The sequence below is a fragment of the Ovis aries genome, chromosome X (genome assembly GCF_016772045.2).
Source record: "Ovis aries strain OAR_USU_Benz2616 breed Rambouillet chromosome X, ARS-UI_Ramb_v3.0, whole genome shotgun sequence".
Taxonomy (NCBI): Eukaryota; Metazoa; Chordata; class Mammalia; order Artiodactyla; family Bovidae; genus Ovis; species Ovis aries.
In genome coordinates, this window is record NC_056080.1 from 116,619,597 (window position 1) to 116,638,968 (window position 19,372).

General features: G+C 40.2%; 1 protein-coding gene and 1 pseudogene across 15 annotated transcripts in view; both read left to right on the forward strand.

Moving 5' to 3' along the window:
* Positions 1-19,372, forward strand: part of KLHL13 (kelch like family member 13) — a 447,719-nt gene that overhangs the window by 81,989 nt on the left and 346,358 nt on the right. The window lies entirely within an intron of this gene.
* Positions 1,147-8,073, forward strand: LOC132658733 (BCL2/adenovirus E1B 19 kDa protein-interacting protein 3-like; annotated as a pseudogene).

Genomic DNA, 19,372 nt, shown 5'->3' on the forward strand with positions numbered 1-19,372 from the left:
CTAGCATGGCTGTAGGCCTTCAGTGCTGATGAGGATGATGGATACCTATATACCTTGTGACCAGCACATGGTGAGAGGTAGAATGCCAAATATTCTCACCCTGTTTATGACAAAAGTTCTGGATCCTCATTCAGGTTCAAGCAAACCAAATCTAATCACAGGGAATATCAGAGGCTGGTACAACTTGGATGGATGGGGTTCCTCAGGGCTTAATCAGGAAATCTTAGTTGAGTCAGAAGAGGGTATCAACTGGGTAGTGGGATAGTGAATATTTTTTTTTGTATTATGCCAGTGCAGGAGATGCAAGAGACCTAGGTTCAGTCCCTGGGTTGGGGAGATCCCATGGAGGAGGTAATGGCAACCCACTCCAGTATTCTTGCTTAGGAAGTCCAATGGACAGAGGAGCCTGGCATGCTATAGTACATGGGGTTGCAAAGAGTCAGGCACAACTGAGGACACACACAGTAGGTTTGTCATAGCTTGCCTTCCAAGGAGCAAGCGTCTTTTAATTTTATGATGGCAGTCACCATCCACAGTGATTTTGGAGTCCAGGGAAATAAAGTCTGTCACTGCTTCCACTTTTTTCCCCTTCTATTTGTCATGAAGTGATGGGACCAGATGCTGTGATCTTGGATTTTTTAATGTTGAGTTTCAACCAGCATTGTCATTCTCCTCTTTCACCCTCATCAAGAAGCTCTTTAGTTCCATATATATATATATATATATATATATATTCTAATATGAATTGAAAATCTTTTTTTTTTTAGTTTTTTATTTTTTAAATTTTAAAATCTTTAATTCTTACATGCATTCCCAAACATGAACCCCCCTCCCACCTCCCTCCCCATAACATCTTTCTGGGTCATCCCCGTGCACCAGCCCCAAGCATGCTGCATCCTGCGTCAGACATAGACTGGCGATTCAATTCACATGGTAGTATACATGTTAGAATGTCATTCTCCCACATCATCCCACCCTCTCCCTCTCCCTCTGAGTCCAAAAGTCCGTTATACACATCTGTGTCTCTTTCCCTGTCTTGCATACAGGGTCGTCATTGCCATCTTCCTAAATTCCATATATATGTGTTAGTATACTGTATTGGTGTTTTTCTTTCTGGCTTACTTCACTCTGTATAATCGGCTCCAGTTTCATCCATCTCATCAGAACTGATTCAAATGAATTCTTTTTAACGGCTGAGTAATACTCCATTGTGTATATGTACCACAGCTTTCTTATCCATTCATCTGCTGATGGACATCTAGGTTGTTTCCATGTCCTGGCTATTATAAACAGTGCTGCGATGAACATTGGGGTACATGTGTCTCTTTCAATTCTGGTTTCCTCGGTGTGTATGCCCAGCAGTGGGATTGCTGGGTCATAAGGTAGTTCTATTTGCAATTTTTTAAGGAAAATCTTTTATAAAATTGGTTGATATTTTAGAAAAATTCTTGGTGTTGATGCCGGAGAACTGGAGACAGTTCCTGTGGAGTCGCAGCTCTTCCAGCCACCTGACAATGTTGTCTCACTTAGTAGAACAGCTGCCGCCCCTGCACAACAAGAATAATAACTGTGAGGAAGGTGAACAGTCTTTGCCACTGCCTGCTGGCCTCAACAGTTTCTGGGTAGAGCTGCCCATGAACAGCAGCAATGGCAATGAGAAGAATAGGGGGATGGAGCTTGTACCCTCCTCGTCCTCCATCCACAATGGGGACATGGAGAAGATTCTTTTGGATGCACAGAATGAATCCAGAAGGAGCAGTTCAAGAGGCAGTTCTCACTGCGACAGCCCTTCCTCACAAGAAGATGGGCAGATCATGTTTGATGTGGAAGTGCACACCAGCAAGGTCCATAGCTCTCAGTCAGAAGAAGAAGCTGCAGAAGGAGAGAAAGAGGTGGATGTTCTGAAGAAAAGTGTAGATTGGGTGTCCGATTGGTCCAATAGACCTGAAAATATTTCACCTGAAGTAGAAGGAGTTCTACTTCAGGCACCCTAAATGTTCTGTTTCCTTAAGCATGAGGAAAAGTGAAGCCAGGAAGAAAGGGGGGATCTTCTCCACAGAGTTTCTTAAGGTGTTCATTCCCTCTCTCTTCCTCTCCCATGTTTTGGCTTTGGGCGTAAGTATCTACATTGCAAAATGACTAAGCATGCCTTCTGCCAGCACCTACTGAGGGAAGAGAAGAGCCCCTGGGCCAGCGTGTGACTTGTGAAGTGGTGTCTTGTCACAGTAGTTTATTTGAACTTGAGACCATTGTAAGCATGTCCCAATCTCCACCCTCTTTTTAAACATATCCAAGTTCCAGTAACTCTCAAATTCAGTATTTTATTCCAACTCTATTGAGGCATTTTACTAACCTCATTCCCTTTTTGGCCTGTAAAACACTTCTGCTGCTGCTACTGCTGCTAAGTCGCTTCAGTCGTGTCCGACCCTGTGTGACCCCATAGACAGCAGCCCACCAGGCTCCCCCATCCCTGGGATTCTCTAGGCAAGAACACTGGAGTGGGTTGCCATTTCCTTCTCCAGTGCATGAAAGTGAAAAGTCAAAGTGAAGTCGATCAGTCGTGTCTGACTCTTAGCAACCCCATGGACTGCAGCCTACCAGGCTCCTCTGTCCATGGGATTTTCCAGGCAAGAGTAGAGTGGAGTGCCATTGCCTTCTCCATAAAACACTTCAGAATTTCCTGATAAGAGTTTACTGTTGTTCAGAAATTTTTAAGGGCTTCTTTTCCGCAAACGCCACCAGCAGATTTAACTTTGTCAAGAATGCTGTTGTCTCCTCTCAGTACCACCAGACCTAGACCTGCACCATTCATGGTATAAATCTTACTCTTGCCAGATAACTCCCACCTGTCTCTTCAAATGAGACCAGGTTGCAAATGATATGAAAGCTACATGTTGTTTTGTTTTTTAAGACAAAGGGACGCTTGAATTTATAATTATGAAAAAGAAAACAAAAACAAATAAAACAGACAAAATACAACACAAGGAAAAAAAATATCCTGAGCAATAAAAAGTTATTTTAAACCAAAAAAAGAAAAAGAAAAATTCTTTACAATGAATATATAGTATTTTTGTAATCAACTAGATGATATCCAAAGCTCTGGTCTTGGAGAGGAGCCCATAGTATCACCAAAACTAAAATATGGGCTAAATATGGGTGTTAACATTGGGGCATGGAGCCAAGAGTCCAAGTTCTACGTGATGAGAAAAAACATAAGTTTATTTGACAACAATACATATAGTGATGGTGAGTGATTCTGAATAAGTGCATAGAGAGAAAGGAATCCACTCCTTCAGCATGAGCAAAGCCAAGCCTTCCCAAGGTTATCTGGGTGCCTGACAAGTTCTGTGGTGTGCGTGAGGTGGGAGACAAGCTCCATGACTTGGGTCCTGGTCCATTGCTCCTGAATTGTGGTTGGGAGGCCAGTAGAGTTAGCCTTCTGTATGTGTGGTTTCTTCATCCTAACTGTGTATTGAAAATGTTTTGGGGAAAAAAATTCCAGAAAGTTCCAAAAACCAAAATTTGAATTTATCATGCACTGGCAACTATTTACATAGAATTGACATTATATTATATATTATACTTAATCTAGAGATGATTTAAAGCATACAGGAATATGTGCATAGGTTATATGCAAATACTGAGCCATTTTATATAAGGGACTTGAGCATCCATTTGGTGGGGATGGGGTTGTCCTGGATCCAATCCCCACACAAGCTGAGGGACATCTGTACTCGGTTTCGTGGTCTGAGGTTGTTGGAGTGGCTCAGGGTTGGGGAGTGGCAGGTTAGGTCTTGATGGGCCAAATGCAGGCCCCTTCCTTTTCTTGGATTACTGGACCATTCTCAACAGGTGACACTCTAGAGTTATAAATCTATCTGCAGCACTCCTGTCCTGGCATGCAGTGTTATGTTCATGAACTGTAACAGCTGGGAAGGCTGCATAGTGCTCCAATGGGAAACTGGTTGGTGAAGAAGCATCACTTTGGTTAAAGGAGAACCTGAGGATATTCATCTGCCTCCTCAAGCCCAGACCAGCTGTGAGTCCTGTTAGTTTTGCCTTAAGTAAAGCTACTTGGTCCCATCACTGCCTTTTTCCTCACAGTGCTTTTGTCCCAGGAATAAGAAAACTGGTGCTTCTTCCATATTCCCCAGGTGCTTGATGGAAAGCACTGGAGGCTGTCAAACCTGCTGGAGTTTCCCCTTTTCCTCTGTGTGTATGTGTGTGTGTGTGTGTATGTATGAAAAAGAGAGAAAGAGGGAGAGAAAGAAAGAAAGAGTAATAAACACAAAAGAGCCAGCAAAATTGATATGTAGGCCAGAAAGCCAAGATTAAAAAAATTACTATGAATGAGACACCATGATTTATGGGATTAGAGGCAGCTATCAAAGCTGAAATACAAATTTAGGAATCTAAAGTTAAGGAGACAAGAGAAAATTGGTGGGAAACAATCTTGACCAGAAATCTAAAGGACAGATACTAGCAATTGTTATTTTAGACATCTGTTTTTGGTGTTAGTTATATGAGCATATACCCCTTTGTTAATTAGCTGTATCTTTATAGCTGTGTTATATTAGGCAATTACTTGACCTGTTTGTTTTCCCAACTCTACCAAAATTTTACCAGAAATGGAGTGTCATCAGATAAAAGAATTGACCATAAAGGTACATCCATCATTTTGCCTTTCTCACCATTGAAAAGTACCTCTGTGTATGCATCAGAAAAGAAAGATATTAAGGTCCCAGCTTGTTTTTCTGTTTAGATGAGGAATATCATGTCTTTGTGTAATTGGCTTTGTTTTGAAACACAGATTTTTTTCAGGCCAGATTTTTTCTCTGACCCAATTTTTCCCTCTCTTCTGTCACTTGGCTTATTTAAAATATGAAACTGGGAATCAGGCACTTGAGGCCTCATGATGATTGTGTCACTGATTTGGTATGTGATCTTGGCCAACATACTTAACAAATGAGGCACAGAAAGGTTAAATGGGGTTCGAAGGACTGTAAATACTGACCTGCCTCATTATGATATTGTTTAGGTCTATTGCATTTTTTTTTAACCAAAAACCAAAGCAAATCAATTTAAAGCAAAGCACACGAGTTTTTTTCTACATTTTTTTCTACTCCCTGTCCCTTTCTTATTCCCTGCTCCCCTCCTTTCCCATATCTGTTGATTGAGTCCAGAGTAGAGATGGTCCCTTTTCAGGATGTCTCTCATCCCTCTTTGTCTGGGCTGTTAAGCAATCCAGCAGCATCTTTTGGGTGTGCTTTTGGGTATTTGGTCTTTGCAGATGGGGAGAGAGTTCTATTTGGGGAAACATATAAATATGTTTTGAATCATATGGCCCATGCAAATCAATACTGGGGATGTTGAGGGATCTAGGCTTAACCTCAGTTCCATCCATGATTAACTGTGCACTCAGGCCCCATTTGAGAGGTAATAGAAGGGAAAGCTGGGGTCACCAATCTGTCTGGGAAAAACAAACTTACTTGCTAGAAAGCCCAATAGAGGACATTGTGCTTGAAGCCATCTGAGAAACCCTATGACCATAAGCATCAATTTGTTCTTGCCCCTGTCAAAGGCTCAGTGGTAAAGAACCCAATTGCCAATGCAGGAGATATGGGTTCAATTCCTGGGTCAGGAAGATCCTCTGGAGGAGGAAATGGTAACCCACTCCAGTATTCTTGCCTGCAGAGGAGCTTGGTGGGTTACAGTCCATGGGATTGCAAAAGTCGGACATGACTTAGTGACTAAACAACAGTCAATAAAATAACTACTAAGTTATTTACCTACTGTATAGCTCATACGTATATCATGTATATTAGATTAAAAATGATAAGGGCAGTCATGTCTTTTAATTTCTTAGAAATATAATTTTAAAGCATAATCATAATAAAACAGGGCTTTATAACATCTATTTGAGGATCTGGTGATATAGACTGTGATTCCTGCTAATGTAGTCTGTAATAGTCAGGACTCCAAATGGCTCTTTTTAAATTCTCATTTCTGTGTTTGCATGTGAGCATGCTAAGTTGCTTCAGTTGTGTCTGACTCTTTGCGACCCCATGGACTATAGCCTGCCAGGCTCCTCTGTCCATGGGATTCTCCAGGCAAGAATACTGGATTGGGTTGCCATGCCCTCCTTTAGGGGATCTTCCAGACCCAGGGATCGAACCCACATCTCTTATGTCTCCTGCATTGGAAGGCAGATTCTTTACCACTAGCGCCACCTTGGAAACCCCAATTTCTAGGTGTAGCTATAACCAAATCTGCTAGTAGGACTATATTAGTATCTTCTGAATTGTATCAAATGGGTAAACTACTTTAAAATGCTTCTGGGTTCGATCCCTGGGTTGGGAAGATCCCCTGGAGAAGGAAATGGCAACCCACTCCAGTATTCTTGCCTAGAAAATTCCATGGACAGAGGAGCTTGGTGGGCTACAGTCCATGGGGTTGCACAGAGTCAGACATGACTTAGTGACTAACCAACAACTTAGAATGCATAAATCTACACTAGAGTATATTGGTTCAGTTGCAAATAAAAGAATAATTCCTCTCTCAACCATACATGCTGGAAAACTTGCCCTTCTTGACACCTTTTCCTTTCCTTTGCTCTCCTTTTCAATCTTATGACTTTTTTTTTTTTTTGGAAGCACCATGCAGTTTGTAGGATCTTAGTTCCCAGACCAGGGATCAAACCTGAGTCGTTGGCAGTGAAAGCATGAGTCCTAACCACTGGACCACCAGGGAATTCCCTCTCCTTTTCTATCTTACAGATTTCACCTTCTGTGGTAGACCTTGCCAATTAGCTCCCAAATCCATTCTTCTTTTTTTTTTTTTTAAATAAGAGAAAATGGACTTTTAGCTGGACACACGTTCATTCAGTTTTCCTTGTATGTGTCCATGTGACTAAGTTCTGGCTGATGAGGTAAACGTGGGTGTGTTGTGTGATCATTTCAGGAAGTCGAAAAGGTAGAGATCACACATTTCTTCTCTTCTTCCTCCAGCACACAGTTTGGAACAAGGATGTTATGGCTAGAATTCTAGCATTCATTTTCATACTCCTGGCAGAATGTATACAACTAGGAGTCTTGATTCCTGAAGATTTCCTGGTGCTGTCATGCTAGCCCTGGCCTGCCTACTTCTGAAGCTCTTATTTAAGCCACCCTTATTCTGTGGTGGTATGCACAGAAGAAATAGTTTTCATGACAAAGATAATGGGTTTGAGTTGGGATATGTGAAATATGAAGCATTGGCAGGTCACTCAGGGAGAAATGTATAAGAGTCAGGGCTGTGGAGAGATGGTAGGACTGAATGAAACCATGCAGCTTTCTCTGCTTCTGTTCTCCTGCTATCTGGTGTAGTTGTTAAAATCCAGAGCATTAGTTCCACAGAGCTACTTTGGAAAATGTTGGCTTATACTACAAGGCCAGTGAGCATCTAACTGGTTTTTCAGTCACTCCCAGTTCTTGCCTTTTGAAAGTATTTTATACATTTTTCTCAAGGATCTTCTTTTTTTTTTAAAAGAAAACTTCTTTAAAAAATAATTAGTTTTTTTTGGGGGGCCACACTGCATGGTGTGTGGGATCTTAGTTTCCTGACCAAGGATTGAACCCACGCCCCCTGCATTGGAAGCATGGAGTCTTAACCCTGGGACCACCCAGGAAGTCCTCCAAGGTAACTTCCTGAAACTATTTTGACCTGTGCCTACTGACTAGAGTTTGATTTACTTATGGTGACACTCACGGCCCTCCACAATCTGGACTAAATCTACTTTTCCAATTTGTTTCCATTGTGTCTTTTCATGCACCCCAAGCTTTTGTCAGACTGATGTTGACAGTTTGTCCAAATAGACTCTCTGTCCTATTTATGCTCCACAATTTTCTCTATTATGCCTTTGTACATGCTCAGGATCACTTCTAGCCCATTTTGGTATGAAGTAGGAAAAGATGTCTCTTCCTCAGACACTTACTTCCATCTGTCAAAAAATTGTTGTTGTGTACTGATTGGTAGAAAATGACATTTTCCTGTGATCTAGTAGAAAATTTTTGTAATAAATGTACAAATCACTCACCTTTGAAGTAACAAAGTTATTAAAATACGAACATTTTCAACTAATAGGGGTGTTAACAAGGTGGACAGTGCCCTCTTAAGTGTAGCACTTTTGCAGCATGCAGACTGAAGAACCGTGAGGGAGGCCCTGCTTGTATTGTTTCCTCCACCTGAAATTCTACCCACCACCATCTTCGCATGTCCCAGGGCTACTCAAATGCAACTATCACAAAGCTTTTCCTAATTCTTCAAGGTGAAAATAAATCTCCTCTCATCCTGAAAACCAGGGAAGGCAATGGCAACCCACTCTAGTACTCTTGCCTGGAAAATCCCATGGACAGAGGAGCCTGGTAGGCTGCAGTCCATGGGGTCGCGAAGAGTCGGACATGACTGAGCGACTTTACTTTCATGCATTGGAGAAGGAAATGGCAACCCACTCCAGTGTTCTTGCCTGGAGAATCCCAGGGACAGGGGAGCCTGGTGGGCTGCCGTCTATGGGGTTGCACAGAGTCGAACATGACTGAAGCGACTTAGGAGCAGCAGCATCCTGAAAACGCAGTATGTTTTATCTTGACCTCTCTTAGGGTATTTATCACTTTCTAATAGTATTCTGTTTATGTTGGTGTCTCCTACTAGACTTAATGCTCTTTGGGGACAGGATGCATTTATGATTTACTTTTTAACTTCATAATACTTGGCAGAGTATCTTATACATAGGGTTACCATATGTCTCAATTTGCTTGGCCAGTCTGGTTTATGTCTAGTGCTCTGACATAAGCATTAATAGTGATCCCCTTTTATACTCAAAATGTCCCAGTTAGATTGACAAATTGTATAGTCACTCTGCATGCGTGCTGAGTAGCTTCAGTCATGTCCAACTTTTTGCCACCTTATGGACTTCAGCCCACCAGGCTCTGTCCCATGGGATTCTCCAAGTGAGAATACTGGAGTGGGTTGCCATTTCCTCCTCCAGGGGATCTTCCCAACTCAGGGATCAAACCCACATCTCCTGCTGACTCCTGCATTGCAGGCAGATTCTTTACTGCTGAGCCACCAGGGAAGCCCAAAGTCACTCTACATATGTGGTATTCATTCAGTAAGTAATTAATGAATTAAGACATGAATAAATGACAGTGATTGAGGAGCCATTCCCATAGAGAAGATAAGTGAATATGTGCAATTGGTAAGTTCATCAAAACAGAGAGAATACGAAAGATAAGGGCCAAGAACAGGGCCAATGCGGAAGGTTTACATTGAAGGGATAGAGGAAGAGTCAACCAAGGATTCAAAGCAAAAGAAGTTGGGACTTCCCTGGTAGTCCAGTGGCTAAAACTCCGCACTCTCAATGCAAGAGAGCTGAGTTTGATCCCTGGTCAAGGCAATAGATCCCATGTGCTGCAAATAATACCATATATATTTAAAAAGGAGTAAAATAGATAGGATAAAAATCAGGGTCATGTAACAGAAGCCATAAAGAGAGTTTTAGGAGGGATGAAGTGGTCAGCATTGGTAAAAAGCTGTGGCTAGATCAAGTAAGGTAAGTTTTAAGGAAAAGCCAGCCAATCTGCCAGTTATTAGCCCATTGCTGACTTTCAAGACAGCAGTTTCAATAGAGTGTCATTGAGGTGGGGTGGAAGCTTGGTTGTGAGGAGTTAGTGGTGTGAAAGGAGTCAGTAAGCATTGACTACATTTGTGAGAAGTTTGACTTGTGAAAGGAAGGTGATTGATAGGGTGGTAACTTGGGTCCAAGTCAGAGAAGCTCTGAATGAGTTTATAGACCATAGGGAAGGAGCCATTAAAATAGCTGATGGAACAATTTCTTCCTGGGGTGGAGAGGGAATGAGATCAAGTGTCCAAATAGACAGCATAGCCTAGGCAAAAAAAAACAAACAAACAAACAAAAAAAACAACCGTGGTTTTCTTTGAGACTCAAGCATTGTGGTGCAGGCAAAAGCTCCATGCATCATGCAGTTTGAAGAAAAGGGGAATGAAGGAGCCTACACGGCCAGTCTTTGTGGTGAAGTGGGAGGTGAGATCATCTTTGAGAGGACGGACAGCTGGGGTAGGACTGGGGACTGGGGAGCAGTGGAAACAGTTTGGATTTTGAACAACTGTTCTAAGAAATTCTCGAGGGAGTCAACAAGAGGCCTGCCAAGCTGCAGTGCAAGCCCAGCTGAGGTTCAACTTCCCAGAGCGAGTGAGATAATTTATTTCCACAGAATCCAGAGAAAATGTATTTCTCAAGCTTATTATCAAAGTAGGCTTTTTGTTTCCACCAGGAAGAGAATAAAGGAAAACACGCTGGCAGTTTACAATGTGACAGAGGGTTATGAGCATTTAGTCTTTCCCAAAAGTCTGTTGTTGCTCAGCCATCTGGAAGACTTATACCACCCCAAGTGAAAGCGAATGCTCCTACAGGTTGTTTGTGGGCAGTTAAGAACAGAGACCTAAAGTCAAGCATCTTCTATTTTCAGAGCTACTCCGGGATAAACCTTTGAGTTGCTATGCCCAGTTCTGAGCAAAGGCAAACACTGACATTTCTGTGAGATGGAGCATGAAGTTGCAAATAGCCTCTGCAATAAAACCCACTTTAACCAGGCAAAACCTTTAAGCTTACAAGCGGCCTGTTAAATCTACCAAAGACCAAATGTCAGGAGTTGCCCTTTAAAGCCCAAGTAAATGACCACTGTACTCGTGGCTTAAAATGAGAAAAGTTAAACATCTCACATGCCCACAGGTAATCTTTCCAAATGTCGTTTCATCATATATTCATAGTTATTACTGTGTTCTTGAAGGAGGTTAACATTTGGACACAACTGTTTGGCCAAAGTGTTAGGCGTTATTTTCTTGAAAACAGAGTTTGCTTCCTTTGTTTCAGTGGGGAATCAAGATGGCATTGGTCCAACAGCACAGCTGCCCAAGTGCATAAACAAGTGACTCCAATTCTTTTTCATCCACCTCTCTAACCAAAGTACACGATTTACGCATATGCACTTGATTAAGGCTACTTTCATGTTTGTGTTGCCAGGCTCTTCCAGAGACACGTATCTGAGAGGTGAGCGGTAAACCAGAATACAGGTCTTAAGACATCTATGCATAAGGCACCATAAGCGATTTCACTTAGATGCCTGTAAATTACTCACAGTTTCCCTCTTTTGTTTACTCAGTGAAAGGATTGTTTATTAAGCACCACCTGCATTAAATTATATGAGTATTCATTTCCTTTGGAAATAATTAGCTTGTTGTTTATGCATCATTTTCTCTTCTCACCAATTGTGGTACCATTTCAGGGGCACTATGGTTGGGGGGAGGGTAATAGCATCTCTCCATCTCAAGAGGAGTATGGCTCTCTCACTTCAGCCTGAAAGAGTTCCCTTTACTAGCTCTGCCACGTACTTCTTTTTTAAAAATTTATTTTAATTGGAGGCTAATTACTTTACAATATTGTGGTGGGTTTTTGCCATATATTCACATGAGTCAGCCATGGGTATACATGTGTTCCCCATCCTGACCCTCCCTCCCACCTCTCTCCCCATCCCATCCCACAGTGTCATCCCAGTGCACCAGCCCTGAGCACCCTGTCTCATGCATTGAACCTGGACTGGTGATCTATTTCCCATATGATAATATACATCTTTCAATGCTATTATCTTAAATCATCCCACCTTCACCTTCTCCCAGAGAGTCCAAAAGTCTGTTCTTTATGTCTGTGTCTCTTTGGCTGTCTTGCATATAGGGTCATTGTTACCATCTTTCTAAATTCCATATATATGTATTAATATACTGAATTAGTGTTTCTTTCTTTTTTTTTTAGTTTTCCTCTTCAGTGTCCCCCCCCCGGTTTTTTTTATTTATTTATTTTTACTTTACAATATTGTATTGGTTTTGCCATACATTGACATGAATCTGCCATGGGTGTACATGTGTTCCCCATCCTGAACCCCTCTCCCACCTCCCTCCCCATACCATCTCTCTGGGTCATCCCAGTGCACCAGCCCCAAGCACCCTGTATCATGCATTGAACCTGGACTGGCGATTCATTTCACATATGATAATATACATGTTTCAATGCCATTCTCCCATATCATCCCACCCTCACCCTCTTCTACAGAGTCCAAAAGACTGTTCTATACATCTGTGTCTCTTTTGCTGTCTCACATACAGGGTTATCATTACCATTTTTCTAAATTCCATATATATGTGTTAGTATACTGTATTAGTGTTTTTCTTTCTGGCTTACTTCACTCTGTATAATAGGCTCCAAGTTTCATCCACCTCATTAGAACTGATACAAATGCATTCTTTTTAATGGCTGAGTAATATTCCATTGTGTACATGTACCTCAGCTTTCTTATCCATTCGACTGCTGATGGACATCCATGTTGCTTCCATGTCCTGGCTATTATAAACAGTGCTGTGATGAATATTGGGGTACACGTGTCTCTTTCAATTCTGGTTTCCTCTGTGTGTATGCCTAGCAGTGGGATTGCTGGGTCATATGGCAGTTCTGTTTCCAGTGTTTTTAGGAATCTCTCTTCTGCTGCTGCTACTGCTGCTAAGTCGCTTCAGTCGTGTCCAACTCTGTGCGACCCCATAGACGGCAGCCCACCAGGCTCTCCCGTCCCTGGGATTCTCCAGGCAAGAACACTGGAGTGGGTTGCCATCTCCTTCTCCAATGCATGAAAGTGAAAAGTGAAAGTGAAGTTGCTCAGTCTAAACTTAAAAGCTTTTGTACAATGAAGGAAACTGTAAGCAAGATGAAAAGACAGCCTTCAGAATGGGAGGAAATAATAGCAAACGAAGCAACTGACAAAGAATTAATTTCAAAAATATATAAGTAACTCCTGCAGCTCAATTCCAGAAAAATAAGTAGTGACCCAATCAAAAAATGGGCCAAAGAACTAAACAGACATTTCTCCAAAGAAGACACACAGATGCCACATACTTCTAATTGGCAGTTGGATAGGGATGACAGAGTCTGTAGGCAAAGGAATCACCCTTTACTCCTAGAGAGCCCAGACACCTACTTACCTCAATAACAGGAATTATGATTATTATTATTACCAAGCATTTATTAAATGCCATGGCTACCAATGGTGGTGCTAAATGTTCTTTCTGTTATTTCATGTGATTTTCACTACAGCCATATGGAGTGATTAGAAAGTTTTTTTTTTTATGAGAAACTTGATATTCACAGAGGTTAAATGATTTCTATCCCTCACCTAATGTTCTCAGTGGTTAATTGAGGGAACACATTTTAAAGTTTTGGTATTCCAAAATCAGAAGTACTCCTGGAGGCATGTCCTTTTTCCTCATGAAAGGTTACTGAGCAAGTGCATGCTTCTGTCTATGGTTGGCTCTCATTTTTCTGCCTGTGGCTAGAACTGTCTTCATTTTGCACCTTTTTTACATTCACTGACAAATTTGCTTTTCCTTAACTATTACTTGTTCATCTCTGAGTTCTCATAGAAGTGTAACAGGACAAGTTTACAGTCTAAAACTATTGAGGCAGTTTACACAAATGGCTACTAAATTCCAGAAGCCCTCTGATTTAACCAGCTAGTAATTATAGACTTAGCTATGCCCTGGGCCTAATCACAGTTGCTGAAACAACTTCCTACTGCATAAGCCTGATCAAAGATAATTAGAGATGAGCACAGGTGGTAAGTCTGTCGCCTGGGAGAAGAATTAGAGCTAGTTTCCACCATACAGTACCCAGAAAAATTTATACGCTGGCATGTTCCAGGCCAAACTCGCAAGGGCCCCAAGTCTCTTCCTTAACATCGAGCTGCTGTCTCTGCCTTATGTTTTAATTTTAGTTCTGCCGTTGTCTATGCAGTGGAGGGCAGTAGTCCTCAGTGGGTTAGGGTGAGCCAACAAAGACTGAGGGGGTACCTGACACATTCCCCATCAGCTTGCTTGATCCTCCCCATGGCTGACTCAGTGCCTCCAGCATTCTCCAGGTTGTTTCTGGGTCCCTGGTCATGTTATTGATACAGAGGATGTATTGACATGATTGTTCTGCATGTGCTCCTGCTGGATTGTATTTACCCATGTAGGTTATTAAGCTTTTAGATCTCTGCATCCATTTGGTAGCTCCAAATCCTAACAGATTTCCCATGGAATATGGGCCTAACATGTAGTCTGATCTATGGAAAAAAACTTTGCTGGAGGCATGAATTCTAATACCAAATCTGTGAACTCTAGACCTACATGTGATTGGCATACAGAGACCTTAAAGTGATGCAAGACCAAGAATAACAAACCAGTGCCATTTCTAAAATTATACTATTACTTACAAACTGTGGAAAATTAACAAATGTGGGGCCAAGTCATTTAAACAAAGGGCAGCCTTGGAAAAGACTGTGGAACCAAAAATTCAGTTCTGGAGCACACATCTGGTCCTCAACAATTGTAACATAGAGCACAGGTTTCTCTTCCTTCCGATTTCCCATTCATCCACTAGTGATGGTTTCATTTTTTGTTTTCCTCCATTGTAATGTATTAATTGAAAAGAATAGCCATATTTTAAACCTATCACTAAATACCAATTTTATGCTGATTTATACTGACATAAAGCCAGACAAAATGCAAAGACTAAAAGGGCCACTTCAAGTCTAATAACCACAATTACCTAGATATGGGAAAGTGTCTGAATTTACATCCTCATAAGAATTGAGACAACACAAATACTGGGGCTAAGTGTATGCATTTTAATTATGATCAATCAAAAGGAACATTAGGAGTCCAATTCAAGTGTTACTTTATACATAATAGAGAACACAAACGTGCTTGGAAATGAATATGAGAGCAAAAAAATTTGCTAAAGTGAAGAATTGCAATTTGATACATGTACATCAATTACATTTATTTTGCAAAAAGCAATGTTCACCTAAAAAATCTCATTTAGTTCTAGTTGCTTCTATTTCTAGATAAGATGAATACTTAATTGTTGAGAAGATTGACTATTTAAACATTGGATTTAAATAATATTTATGTAAATCCCATTGGTAACAATTTGATTATGCTTTTTGTGTATTTTATTCCCCAAGTTACAGCCATTTTCCTACTTCTTTACATATATTTTAAGTTTTATTATTAAAATATTAATGTATGTGCAAAAGGAAAAAAATCAGAGCAGGATTTCAAACAGATATTTACATCTCTGTTGGGATCCTTTAATGGACCGGGACCTGGTGGTCCGGAGGTGATGATAAGAAAGTGAAAGAGAGAAAGAGGCTGATACTCCCTGGTTTACGCAGAAAACCAATAAAGCCCTTGACACAGGACCTGCATCTCTCACGAAGGCACCAGGCGCCCTCTCGAGGAGGGTGATGGCACAGGGTGCCTTCTCAAGAGAGTCTTACAAGCCTGGGCAGGAGAGTGAGCAAGACGGGTCTCTACCTCCAAGGAATCAGCCAAGAAAAGTGAGAGAGAGAGAGAAAGAAAGAAAGAAATAGGGACCCAAGCTCTGATGAAGCAGAGGTGCTTTAATGATTTTTCTGTGAGTATATGTAGGCTGTAGTACAAGAAGTTTCTTACGACTATGATAAAGATCAGAAAACCAAGCATATAGCAACCATTACCAAGGGAACAAGGGATTAATAATGGCCACAAGATCAGAAGACCATCCATATCTCAAGAAAGGGGATCGAGACTAAGCAGTTTTGTCATAAAGAGAATGTTTGCTAAAGAAGATTCAGGCCTGTCTCACACACTGACCTTGGTTCCTGGGAGCAGTGTGCTTAAAAAGAAACAAAGAACTTGTGAGAAACAGCACTTAGGAATCCTCCTGTTAAACACTCCCCGACACATCTCCATGTTCATTACAGCATTATTGACAGTAGCCAAGAGGTAGAAGCAACCCAATGTCCATGGACAGATGAATGGATAAACCATAAATGGTAATAGATGCAATGGAATATTATTCAGCCCTAAAAAAGAAGGAAATCTTGTCACATGCTACAACATGGATGAACCCTGAGGACATTATGCCAAGTGAAACAAGCCAGTCATAAAAAAAGACAAATATTATATGATTTCACTCATGAGAAAGGAAAAGAAGTCAAACTCATAGATAAAGAAGTTAAAATGATGGTTTCCAAGGGCTGAGGGGAAGGGAAGATGGGTATGGAGTTTCAGTTTTACAAGATGGAAAGTTCCAGAGATCTGTTACACAGTAAGGTGAATATACTTATCACTACTGAACAATATACTTAAAAGTGGGTAAGATGGCAAATTTTGTTATGTTTTCTTAACCACATTTTACAATTTTTTTACAGTTTAAAAGTGAATGCTAATACTAGAGTAGGGTGGGCCCCTAATCCAATATGACTGGTGTCCTTATGAGAAAATGGCCATGTGAAGACACAGGCACCAAGAATCTGTGTGAGGATGAAAGCAAACCAAGGAACACCAGGTTGTCAGGCAACCACCATTGGAAGCTAGGAAGAGGCAAGAAAGGATTCCACTACAGGTTTCAGAAGGAACATGGCCCTGCCAGCATCTTGATTTTGGATTTCTAGCTTTTGGAACTGTGAAACAAATCTCTATTGTTTCAAGCTACCCAGTTGATGGTAGTTTGTACAGAAGCTCTAGGAAATTAATACAAGCAGGGATAATGTCTTCTTGTTCACTGCTGTATGTTCAGCATCTAACCCAGGGTCTGGAACACAGGAAGTGCTCAGTAAATATATTTGTTGAATTTAAAAAGCACATACAAAAGTAGAATAGCAGTGGTGTGCTCGTAAGCATTTTAAAATCCAACTCTTGGGGGAGGGAGCTGATGTGTGGCACGTGCTGATTTTCATGATGGATATACTTCCACCATGGCCAATTTCAAGATACCAGTGTGGTGTCATAATTCCTGAAAATTAAAAAATAGGCTCTCCTGAGTAGGTCTTAGCCAGTTTCAGCACACCACTACTAGTATAATAAGCCCTCATTACCTGCTTCAACAATTATCAACTCATGGCCAATCTTGTTTCATTTCTACACTCACCCATTTCTCTCTGCTTATGTAATTTCAAGGCAAATAATATTTTGATGAGTTAAATTTGACTAAAGAAAGTTCATCAGTGACATCTCATTATATGTCTCTAAAAGATAAGGACACTTAAAATCACAATACTGTTATTGTACCTACGGTGTTATAGTTTCTTAATATAATCAAATATCAGGTTAGTATTCATATATGCAGTTGTCTCATAAGTACTCTTTTCTTGCATTGCTTGTTTGCCTCAGGATTTAAAAGAGGACCATACAGTGCAATTATTTCCTAGGTGTCTTCATTGACTTAATTTTTAGGTTTTCTCTTTATTTCTTAATTTATTGTTACTTATTTGTTGAAGAAACTGAATCTTTTGTTCTGAAGAGTTTCCCACTGTGTGATTTTGTTGATTTTTTTTAAAATCAGAAAGCACCTAAGGTCTGGTTCTCTCTTTTAGAGTATTAGCCACCCACCACTTATGATCAATACCTAGATATATTAACTCACTAAGGGTTGCAAAATGATGATGTCCTAACATTCATTCTTCATTTATTAGCTGGAATATTTTTATAGAGAATACAAGTCCCTTCTATCTACTCTTTGGTTATGCTGAGGTCCAGTGTTTATGGGAAAAGCTGGATAAAATACATGAATTCTTCCCTTTGTTTACCATTTTTCAAAATAATGAATTGGCTTACTAGCATCCTTCAACAGTGACCAGTTGTTTTTCCTTTAACCTAATCATGAACCCCTGGATTTAAATATATTTGATGGATTTCAGTCTACTGCAGCTAATATTTTCACTGACTATCCCATCTTTGTAGATTGAGACCATTCAATCTGACAAGATCCCAGTAATCTTTTTCTGTCCTTGTTTTTTTTTTTTTTTTAAATTGGAGTGTAGCTGCTTTTTAATGATCCTAGTAGTCTTAGATAGATGCCTTAGTGTCTAGTAGGACAAGTTGTTCCATTCTCAAGCTTCTAGACAGAATGTTAATGTCTTCTATTCTATATCTTTTTACTTTGCTTATGTGTGTGTTTTTTTTTTGACATGCAAGTTTTAAATGTTTCTTTGTCATTAAATTTATCTTCCCTTTTTGCTTTTGGATTTTGAGTCATAGGAGAGATTTCCTCATTCTTGGGTTATAGAGGAAATCACCAATATTTTCTGTACTGATAAATGTTTGCTTGCTTGCTTCATGTAAATTTCTGATTCAGTTGGAATTTATCTTGTTTATGGCATGAAGAATAGATCCAATTTTATCTTTTTTCCTTATGGCTATCTAGTTATCCCAATATAATTTATTAGTAAGCCCAATAGTCATGTACAGATGTGAGAGTTAGACTACAGAGAAGGCTGAGCACCGAAGAACTGATGCTTTTGAATTGTGGTGCTGGAGAAGACTCTTGAGAGTCCCTTGGACTGCACGGAGATTAAACTAATCAATCCTAAAGGAAATCAACCCTGAATATTCACTGGAAGGACTGATGCTGAAGCTGAAGCTCCAGTACTTTGGTTAGCTGATGTGAAGAGCAGACTCATTGGAAAAGACCCTGATGCTGGGAAAGATTGAAGGTAAAATGAGAAGGGGGCAACAAATGATGAAATGGTTGGATGGCATCACTGACTCAGTGGACATGAGTCTGAGTAAATTCTGGGAGATAGTGGAGGACAGGAGTCTGGTGTGCTGCATGGACACAAAGAGTGTCCGTGAGGTCACAAAGAGTCAGACATAACTTGACAACTGAACAACAAAGCCCATGTTTTCCTCTCTGATTTGAAGATTTGCCACTTTTATTTTAAACTAAATTTGCATATGAAATTGGGTCTCTTTCTGGATTTTATATTCTGTTATTGGTCTGTCTTATCATTCTATTTTATTTATAGAGGCTTTATAGTATATTTTATTATCAGATGAGTCTAGTGGCTCCTCTCAGGAGCTGTTATTTTTCAGGTTTTTAAAATATTCTTACTTGTTTGTTCTTCCTGATTAACTTTGTAATTATTAATTACAGCTTTTTAATAAAGTATGCTTAACCATCTTACAAGCAACCTAACATTACTTTTTTTATTAGAAAAAGAAGCTAAAGTTATAACACACTTTCAGCTAAGGGGGTGAGAAATAATTCATTTTAAATAAATAATTTCAAGTTTTACATTGCAATCTCCAATCTATTTAGAATTTATCCTGGTTTGTGGTGTGAGGAATGAATCCAATTTTATCTTCTGTTTGGAATATTGAAAGGCAAGGTAGGCTGTAGAAAAGAGGCTTCAAACAATTGCTGGAGATATGAGTCCATAGAATCATTGTGAAATTTCATTCACAGAAA